The sequence below is a fragment of the Diadema setosum genome, chromosome 6 (assembly GCF_964275005.1).
Source record: "Diadema setosum chromosome 6, eeDiaSeto1, whole genome shotgun sequence".
Lineage (NCBI taxonomy): Eukaryota > Metazoa > Echinodermata > Echinoidea > Diadematoida > Diadematidae > Diadema > Diadema setosum.
This window is the reverse complement of record NC_092690.1, coordinates 24,037,224-24,047,575: the sequence shown is the minus strand read 5'-3', so window position 1 is coordinate 24,047,575 and position 10,352 is coordinate 24,037,224. Positions and strand designations below refer to the sequence as shown.

Below are 10,352 nucleotides of genomic sequence, written 5' to 3'. Positions count from 1 at the left end.
AGTTTTTATCTCAAGTACAATCCACTTTCATTAATGACGCTATTAACCAATTTAACATCTCTGATAGTTATTCAGTATAATTTTCTTTACTGAGCCACCACGAGATTATTTCATACGTGTGTATGTGGTATATAGTGGCGTATGTGTATATGAAAGGGTATGTGATGGTGCGTGTTTGTGGGAGCATTTTTGTGCCTGCATGAGTATCTGAAGGGTTTGGTGTCCGTGGGCTACGTAGGCCCTACGTATGTGTGTTGTGTGTGAGCGTTCGTGTGTCTACGTAAGGCCCCAGTCACATAATGCTCTGCGTCCGGCGTTACGTCCAAATAAGTCTCTCTCTTTTTTTTCTGCGGACACCCGCGGATCCCTTGATGTTACCAGAGCATTTTTACAAAACATACGGGAAAAAATATGCGGGCGATACGGAGAGATACGACCAAATGCGAATACTTGCGTCCGCTTGCGGATATTCTTACGAATTGGCACGTAATTTTGTGCAGCTCAAATATGGATAAACATCATAAATGTAAAGACTACATAACATAAGTATACCACAAATAGAATACAATCTAGATCGATAAGTTAAAAACAGAGTAAGAAAATATTACTTACAGTCATGGAATAGACAAACTGTGGTTACGCTGTCATTGTGCCGCGATATTCATGACTTTCTGGGTTATGTTATGGAGATTGTTATAATAAAGCAATGCCTATTACATTTCCAGATTTAAAAAAAAAAAAAAATTAGGATATTCGGACACCCCTTCCACACCAAAATACAATATATAAAAAAAATGTAATATCCATGGAGCGTAAAGTGGGTAAGACTATAGGGAAATACTAAATTCGTTCTCATTTTATATAGTTTATCGCTGACCCACCCCTTCCCGGCCAGAAAAGTGAAAAAAATGTTGTCACCTCATCCCCAACCGAAAAATTGCCTTCCGAGTTTCGAAAAATATACATTCAAATAGTACAAGGAAATATACATTCAAATAGTACAAGGAAAAAAGCCAATGGTCAAGCGATGTCATGCGTATATGGGTGCCACCTAAAATGACCATTTGTGGGAGAAATTTCGTAACTTGACTTTGCGGTTCTGCCTCTCCACCGCTCCGAGTGTGTTGTAGCATTCCTTCGGGTAAATGCGCTGCAGCTTGGCAACACGAGTTGTGTGGCTTCCCATGCGTCTATGTGCTCCCATGCGAGTGGAAAACAGAAAACGTCGAAAGACGTAATCGTCTACAGCATCCCCTGTACAATTCCCTGTACCTAGAGGTTCGTTGATCCAAAAATGAAATTCGGAATAACGAACCTTCGAATAAAGAACCTCGGACTAAAGAGCCTTCAGAATAACGAACTTTTGCAATAACGAAATGTAACCCCCTCCCCACATACACACTCACACCCGAACCGATACCACATTCCTTCCTGATGAAACGACTTCCCAATGTTAATAAATAAGACATAATGGACCGTATGCAGAAAAGCAGCATCCGCCCGCACGCAAGCACCACTCCGAATTCATAAACAAATCCGCCAAACAAACTCATCAAAGTCAAAGCTGCTGATAAAATCAATATCAACGTTTATGCCAGCAACAGCTTCAACACACTTCCTTGAAACCTCACCATGACTTTTTACATGGCATGTTTGCATGGATGTAGCCATGTAAGTTATGTATTAGTACATGTATTTAAATGACTATGTCCAGAACGATATTTATTACCCAGCAAAATGTGCTTCGAGGGCGGGCGACAATCCGTACCGCCAGCCCTCGTCACGGATTGTCGCCAGACGACAATCCGTGACGGGGCGACAATCCGTGACGCCAACTCCGTCAAGGATTGTCGCCTCCGAGCCGGGGGCGACAATCCGTGTAGGGGCGACAATCCGTGTCGAAACAGACGTTCTTTTTCAGACATAAAAGAATTCAACATTTCCTGATAAGATAAATAATACACACGTTCATGGCAGAAGTTCTTGATTAAATACTTGAAGTGTGTGGGCTTACTCACAAGGAAAAACAAAGCTGTAGAATTGGATTTATAAGAATAAAAATTACGACGTGTGATTGTGGGATTTTTTTTCCCCCGTAAAATATGCATTTTTGTCAATGTTTTCAGCTTTAAGGCATTATCATTTTTTTTTTGGGAAATGTAGTAACAACAATACAAGGTATATATTTTCTGAAAGGCACAACCCTCCCCTACCGAATGATACCTAAGACTAAAACTAGAAGTGTCGCTATGGCGACTGATGCCTCCGCCATAATGCATGATTCTCCCAATAGGCGTATAGTACAATGTCTTCACAATGTATGATCCATAATAGTTTCACATAACTGGCAAAATATTGAAATGACAGGTTTGTCAGAAATGTCTTGAACTGGCTTTGCTTTAAAGAGTGCAGGTACACATATTTGGGGAATTGAGATTTTTTACTTGAATTCTGACAGACCTTTTTATAAGTTTATGCATTGAGTAATTTCCAAGGTATGAAGAAAGAGTGTAATGACGGTACAAAATGGATTTTTTTTTTGAGGGGGGCCATTGAAACCTGGCCTTTGACCCTTAACCATTGGCCTTTGACCTTCTGGCTGGAAATTTCCCAGAGAATCTCCAAAAGGTAATGCATGTATTAAGTTTTGAAACTAATAATGCAAGCATTGCATATTCTAGTATATGAGGGAAATAGTAAAATTTTGAGATGACCTTGACCTTTGACCCCTGACTATTGACCCATGACCCCTAAATTCCCTAGATAATCCCTGCCAGTCAGTACATGCGTATGTACCAAGTTCCATGAAGATACATTGAACCATTTGCGAGAAAAGTGATATTGCGACATTTTCACCTAACTTTTGACCTTTTGACCTTTGACCTTATTACATGAAACTCTCTGGAGAATCTTTACGCAGTAGTACATGTCCACACCAAGTTTCAAGAAGATACCTTTGGGCATTGCATAGATATGGGGGAAATTGCAGCATTTGTAGCATTTGACCTTGACCTTTTGACCTTTTGCCAATGTCACTAAAATCTACTCAACTAATTGTCCTATCATACATCATCCTTGGACCAAGTTTGGTGAAAGATGCTTCTTCCAGTTTTGAGTTATCACGTAAACAGATAAATATTAGGATGTGACCTTGATCTTTGACCTTTGACCTCTGTCCGATTTCACTGAAAAACTAATTAAGTAATTGTCCCATCATACATCATCCTTCAACAAAGTTTGGTGAAATTTGCTCTATCCAGACTGGAGTTATCGCGTAAACGGATACAATTTCATGATTTGACCTTGACCTTTGACCTTTAGCCGATTTCACCCAAAATCTAATCAAATAATTGCCCCATCATACTTCATACTTGGACCAAGTTTGGTAACATTCCAGTAAATATTACTCAAGTTATCGCGTAAACGAAAGCGGACGGACGTACGGACGGACGGACAACCCGAAAACATAATGCCTCCGGCACCATTTCGTGGCGGAGGCATAAAAAAAAAAACAACACTCTCAGGTGACAATTTTACAAGGGTTTGAATATCGCAAAGCCCGAAAATGGCCAATTGTACATTGTTCAACGTTTTCACCCAGATACGCGTAGCGGTACACTGGATTAAGTTCGCTGCCAGAAATAGGCCACGTCTGGGTTTAAGTGGGCCATGTATTTACAGAACGACTTTACTGGGCAATTTTTATCATTTGTTTCGTACATCCGTCCACACTGGCTCCTTGCATCATCATCCTTTTCTCCCCTGTGATTTTTTTCTTTTGTTTTGTCAATTTGTCTCGTGCTAGGTATACACACCTTCAGTCACAGGAATCTGTAGCGATTTCAAAACCGGTCTTCTTGAAATCTCTAAGATTTTCCCGACCTCTGCTGCAGAGATGTAACACAAACACAGTGTTTTGTAGTCCTCTCAGGGTAGTACGATCCAAAGCTGATGAAGACAAAATTTTGTCAAAATCTTCTGTGCTAATGGGTTCCTTGTGTGTAGTTGCTCCCTTTCCTTTAGTCTTTAGCTTGTGTAAGACTGCAGCAAAATGTCATTCGCAAGCTTAAACTCTCCGCTATTTACAATGTCCATTGACTTTGTTTTGAGAAAGTGTCTCTGTAGGCCGTAGCGAATAGTGATCCTAGACCTTTTCGCGTACAATTCACACTTCGTTCGGCGCACCTCTGCGTAGAACCGTCGCAGGCATTCACATAGGTCCTGCTCAGTGTAGTCATTCTCCACTTGTTCAAGGTCAATTGCCCTCGCTCTGCAGTAAGAACTGAATATGTCCAACGCTTGCTTCAGGACATTTTTGGTGGATTTAGAATCCTTATCATCCGAAAGCTTAGCGAGCTCGTCGTCGGTCATAGAGACAAAACGGGGCTCCATTTTGAAGTGTATCTACGGGTCTAAATCCAAACTTCGCGGGCTGATTGTGCATGGATATACGTATAGGCCTATGTCACGTCCCGGACGACCAGACACATGATAAATCATCAATCGAGACTCCCGATATCGATAGTAATCGTTTGCTCGTCCCAGTTACCGATGTGGTCCCACACCCTTATATTGGTGTAATTGTTCGTACTTTAACTGTAAGAGGGCGACACACATGGAAAAAAAATATTCATTTGACCAGTTGGTAAAATATAACGAGCTGGGAAAATATAACATTTGCGATCCTCGCAAACAGTATCATGTGACGAGCTCTCGGCAATCACATACCAGAAACTGTCTAAACCATCTAATATAGATGAATGGTCTGGTATTCTAACTTGCCTTTCTTCAGCTGTACTTAAAATGCTGCACCAATCTTATGTCCGTCTTTAGAGCCATCTGTGTAAATTGCCCGGTAGTTTCGCGATCGATATTTGTGTGTTTACGTCCTCCAAATTTATTTAAGAAAACAAAGTCACTTGTATAGTCCTTTTTAAGTGTCTTCAATGTTAAATCAGTTACTGGTTCAACAGTCTTCCATGGTTTTATATTAGGAATTACATATGGAGCTATGTTGGACGTGTCAAGTATATAATTATAGCAAAACTTCTTTGACTCTGAAACCAAACGTTTAATGGCCAAAGGTTTGACAGTATATAGAAGTTGCTGTAACGTGGCATAATAATAATAATAATAATAATAATACATAACATTTATAAAGCGCTTAATATCATATTTCTAAGCGCTGGGGAAAAACAAAGCTAGAGAACGAGTGAAGAAGAAAACAATAAGCAATCCACATATACGTACAGTAAACAATCATATATATGACAACAATTACAAATACTAGTACACTACCGACACAGATAACACTTCCTAAAGAGATATGTTTTGAGGTTTGACTTAAATGAATCTAGCGTATTGGCTTGTCGGATGCTGACGGGAAGATTGTTCCACAGTTTAGGAGCAAGAGAGGAAAAGGCACGATCACCATAAAGTGTGTTGGTACGAGGTCCAGAGGATAACTGAAGATTGGCAGTGGTGGCGGAACGAAGACGTCTGGTTGTGGAGGATGTGGATGCAGAGCGGAGAGAAACAAGATCTTGAAGGTAGGGTGGTGCAAGGTTGTGGTTGATTTTGAAAATGAGAAGGAGAACTTTGAAGATGATTCTGTCTCGGATCTGTAGCCAGTGAAGGGACTGTAAGATTGGGCTGATATGATCTGATTTTTTTAGTTCGAGTGACAAGTCTGGCTGCAGTGTTTTGTATTCGTTGAAGGGGTGCAATGTTGGAGTACGGGAGACCAGCAAGGAGACCACCGCAGTAATCCAAATGTGATGAGATGAAGGCATGGACTAATCGTTCCGTGGATGACTTATCGAGATATCGCCTTATCTTTCCGATTTTGCAGACACCCCATGAGGCAGATCGACATATACTTTTAATTTGGTGATTAAGAGTCAGGTTCTTGTCAAGAATAGCCCCGAGGTCTCGAATACGCTCTGACGAAGAAATGCTTCCAGATTCAAAGTTAAGAGATGGCAGGCGGTCTGTATCACGGAACTTGGATGACAGATGAAGCATTTCAGTTTTGAGCTCATTAAGCTTCAGCTTATGCTCAAATGACCATCTCTTCACATCATTGATGCAGGCGGAGAGTCTGAGCATCGCCCCCTCATGATCTGATGAGCTCATGATGAGGTATATTTGAGTGTCATCAGCGTAGGTTGCATGTTGCATTCCATGATGAGAGTTGATAAGTCTTCCCAAAGGACCGGTGTACAGGATATACATCAGGGGTCCTACAACTGATCCTTGAGGGACCCCATAAGGAAGGAAAAAGGGTCTGGAGCGAGTGCCATTAACAAGAATTTCCTGATTGCGTCCCTCCAGATAAGATTCTATTCAATGGAGAACAGTTCCTTTGATACCATAATCAGACTGAAGACGATGAAGGAGACTGTGATGATCTAGTGTATCAAACGCAGCGGAGTAGTCTAAAATAATGAGAACAGCTTCCTGACCCTTATCCAGAGCAAGCAGAAGATCATTAAGGACTCTTACCAGAGCAGTTTCAGTAGAATGAAAATGACGATAAGCCGATTGATGAGGTGGAAACAAGCTGTTTTTTCATCCAGATAAGTCCTGAGTTGAGCTGCAACAAGTTTCTCAAGGACCTTGCATGAAAGTACCAGTGTATGTCGGATTGAGAGGGTTATTTTCTTTTTTATTTGATGGCATATTGCAGTGATAGCTTTTCGTACCTTAAGTGCAAGGGTGGCTCATTGAGCCCCAACATAGGCTGTCCATAGCAGATGTACAAAAGACCCTTAAGCAAAGCCTAAGACCTTAGTTCTGAATGGGTTTCAACTTTTCAAGGTAGGACTTACGGGGTAGAGCCATACACTGCACAACCATAGTCCAGTTTCGATCGAACCAATGACATGTAAAGTTGGAGGAGAACGACACGATCTGCACCCCAGTCCATTTTTGAAACAACCTTCAAAAGAGTCAAAGCTTTCTGACACTTTTGTCTCACATGATCAATATGAGCTTTAAATTTAGTTTGTTATAAAAAAATGAGGCCTAGATATTTTGTCTGTTGAACTACCGGGATAATTGTGTCATTCATTTTTATTTAAGGATCAGGATGTAATGATCGCTCATTACAAAAGTGCACAATTAGGTCATAGTTTTGGAAAAGCGAAAGCCATTCTCATCGGCCCACTTTCCTATTCTGTTCAGGCAATTTTGCAACAAATTTTGTATGGTTGCACAGGAAATACAAGAATCATCAACAAATAAAGATCTTTCAAACCTTGGGTTAACAACTTCCGCAATGCTATTGATCTTCAGCAAAAACAAGGTAACCGAAAGGATGGTACCTTGAGGAACACCCATTTCCTGATTGTGTAGTTCAGCCAATGTCGTCCCCAGGCGAACTCTGAATACACGAAGTGAGAGGAAATTCTGGATGAAAATGGGCATCCTGCCCCTCGACTGAAGATTGTACAGGTCTCTCATAATACCGTATTTGCAAGTGGTATCGTAGGCCTTTTCGAGATTAAAAAAAAAAAAAGACAGATACAACGCGATGACCACGAATAACGCCATCAGGAAAGAAAGATTCAAGTCGGATTAATTGGTAAGCTGTGCTCCGATTGTGACTAAAATCACTCTTAAAGTTGGATGATCATACCATTCTTTTCCAAGAACCACACCTGTCGGAAATTTATCAACCTCTCCATAGTCTTACAAAGACAACTCGTTTTAGGAAATAGGGCGAGAGTTTGTTGGTTTAGATGAATCTTTGCCCGGCTTTGGAATAGGAATAACGATTGCCTCCTTCCAAGAATCGGGTAAATGGCCTGTTCTCTAAATTTTATTGAATTTGTCTAAAAAAAACCCTTAAGTGATGTTGCAGGGAAATGCTTTAAGAATTTATACTGGATTTCATCTGGACCTATTGATGTACCATAACATTTATTGAGAGCATTTTTCTGTTCTGTCATGTAAAATTCAACACTATAATTCTCTTTATTGTATGATATGAAATTAAGTGGTTGGTTTTCTGCTCGATTTTTATAAATGTGGAAAGCATGAGTGTAATGGTTAGTTTATGAATTATATTCATAAGAACCGGAGGCCGGATGGAGATAGTAAATGAATCATCATTTAAAAGGCATAAATCGAAGTTCTTCGGTATTGATTCAACAATATTTCCAAATCTATCTGATCCTTGGCAGCCCCCCAAAAGGCTGTGAGCATTAAAATCACCGACTAATAAAAAAGGCGCTGGAAGCTGGTTGACTAGTCTATCTAGTTCAGCTTGTGTGAGATCATAACTTGGGGGATATAAATGGAACATAATATAATGGTAAATGTGCAGTGAAGGCTTGCCTTCACTGCCATCGCTTGTAGAGGAGTCTGGAGCTCAATAGCTTCAAGTGGGACTCCCCTCTTAACTTATATAGAAATGCCTCCAATAGGTCTTTGATCTAACGGGAAAAAAAAACAACTTTAGTTTTTACTGTACAAATCATATCCCCGAAATGAAATATTATATAGTTCACTTACATGTGTTTCCTGTAAACACATAACATAAGGGTAATAGTCATACAAAATACATTTAATTTTTTCACAGTTGGTTTTAAGACCATGACAATTCCACTGTACGACAGCTTTACCTTTCCCTATAACTAGACATGCCAAGTAGTCTCTGATCTAGGAACTACCTTGATTTTTGGAGGAGGCGTGGTGATTAGTGACACATCCATCGCATTATCCTCCAGAACTTGAAATGTGTTCTTTGTCTTCATTGTATATATTAACGTTGGTTTCAATACATCATTTTCAGTTTGATTTTTGTTAGTTGTTATTTTGTTGGTTTGTAAGATTGTAAGATTGTAAGATTTTATTGACTCTATCGACCCCCTCTCGGGGTATGAGAGTACAAACATATTTACAATATATGAATACAAAAATATAAGTGATAATGTACACGTACATGTGAAAATAACAGATATAAATAAATATGTCGACAAAACAAGGGCTGCGTAAAGGACGTTTAACTTCTGTACCACTACGTATACAAACATTCACATCTATCCTTTCTACAAAAATACTGTCTTTCTTCTTTGGTATTGAAGAGAACTGAAACATAATAATTCTGACAAATTTGGCTAGTTTTTTCAAATGGCAAGCATTAGTCGAATTGAATAATTTGGCTATATGTAATGCACTTGGTCTACTGGCCGTCAAGCTACTTGGTAAATACAATAATCTCTCTTTGTTGAAAAAGGGACAAACAAAAATATAATGAAATTCATCCCCTATATCGTCGGGGAACAGATAGTACAATGCAATTCATCTGTCAGGCTTGCATCAAACCTGCCCTTATTAACGGGTAATCCATTAGATCTACATCTGAATTTACTTAATGTAATATAATCTTTCTTACACAAGACCTGTAAATACTTCTCTACCATCAAGTTATCCTTAAACATTCTATAATTTGTACAGATTCTATTTGACCATGTTGCTGCTCTCCAAGCTTGAATGAACATATCAAAAAGTCTAACTTTTGAGTTGTGTGAAATCCATGCAGCACTAAATCCATCCCCTTGTGCTTACCACACATTCCCTAGCCCTGCACAATAAAAATGTGACCCGCTACAACAAATATTTGCGATGAATAATAACCATTGTGATTTTGACGGGGAGTGTATGTCTCCTTGTAAATGCAGAAAAAAAATGAAAATTGTACATGAGTGTTTGGTTTCTTTTCCCTTGACTAATCTCAACCAGAATCCAATCATTCGACATTGTAGATTGGTACTGGAATTAGTTTTGCCAGGAGGATCGCGTGTTAGACTACGACTCCTGCGGGTGTCCGTTGTCGTAGTCTCTCCTTTCTTTGTTTCCTGTTGACTCTGTTTCTCAGGTTACAGTTTGTCTGTATTGATTGATTTCTCAATAAAAACAGGTTCTTTTTTGTTCACCCATGTTAAGTCAGTTTGAGTGGCTGCTGCCATTCTCTGTCTCATTACTGGTTGTTGGTTATTCTTGTCAGTGTTTTGTTTGGCGATTTTGTCGTAAGCTGTCGATTGGGAATGTTGGGACTTGTACACTTTGCGTGCCTCTGGGAACGAAAGAGCGTTATGGGCTTTGATCTTTTGGATTTCTTTCTCTTCAACCCACTGAGGACATGCCCGGGAGTTAGCTGCATGATTGCCGGAGTAATTTACGCAGCTCTCCATGCCCTTACAGTCTGCTGTAACATTATCTTCCTTGCCACACTTTTCACAACATTCCTTTCTTGTACAGTTCTCACGGAAATGGTCAAATCGTTGACACTTAAAGCACCGAATGAGATTCGGTATATAGGTCTCAACTTTAACTGATTGGTTTGA

The 10,352-nt window shown here is 39.8% G+C and overlaps 1 pseudogene; it reads right to left on the bottom strand.

The window, feature by feature from the left end:
* Positions 1–3,623: 3,623 nt before the first annotated feature.
* On the bottom strand, positions 3,624–4,392 carry LOC140229653 (uncharacterized; annotated as a pseudogene).
* Between the last annotated feature and the right edge of the window lie 5,960 nt (positions 4,393–10,352).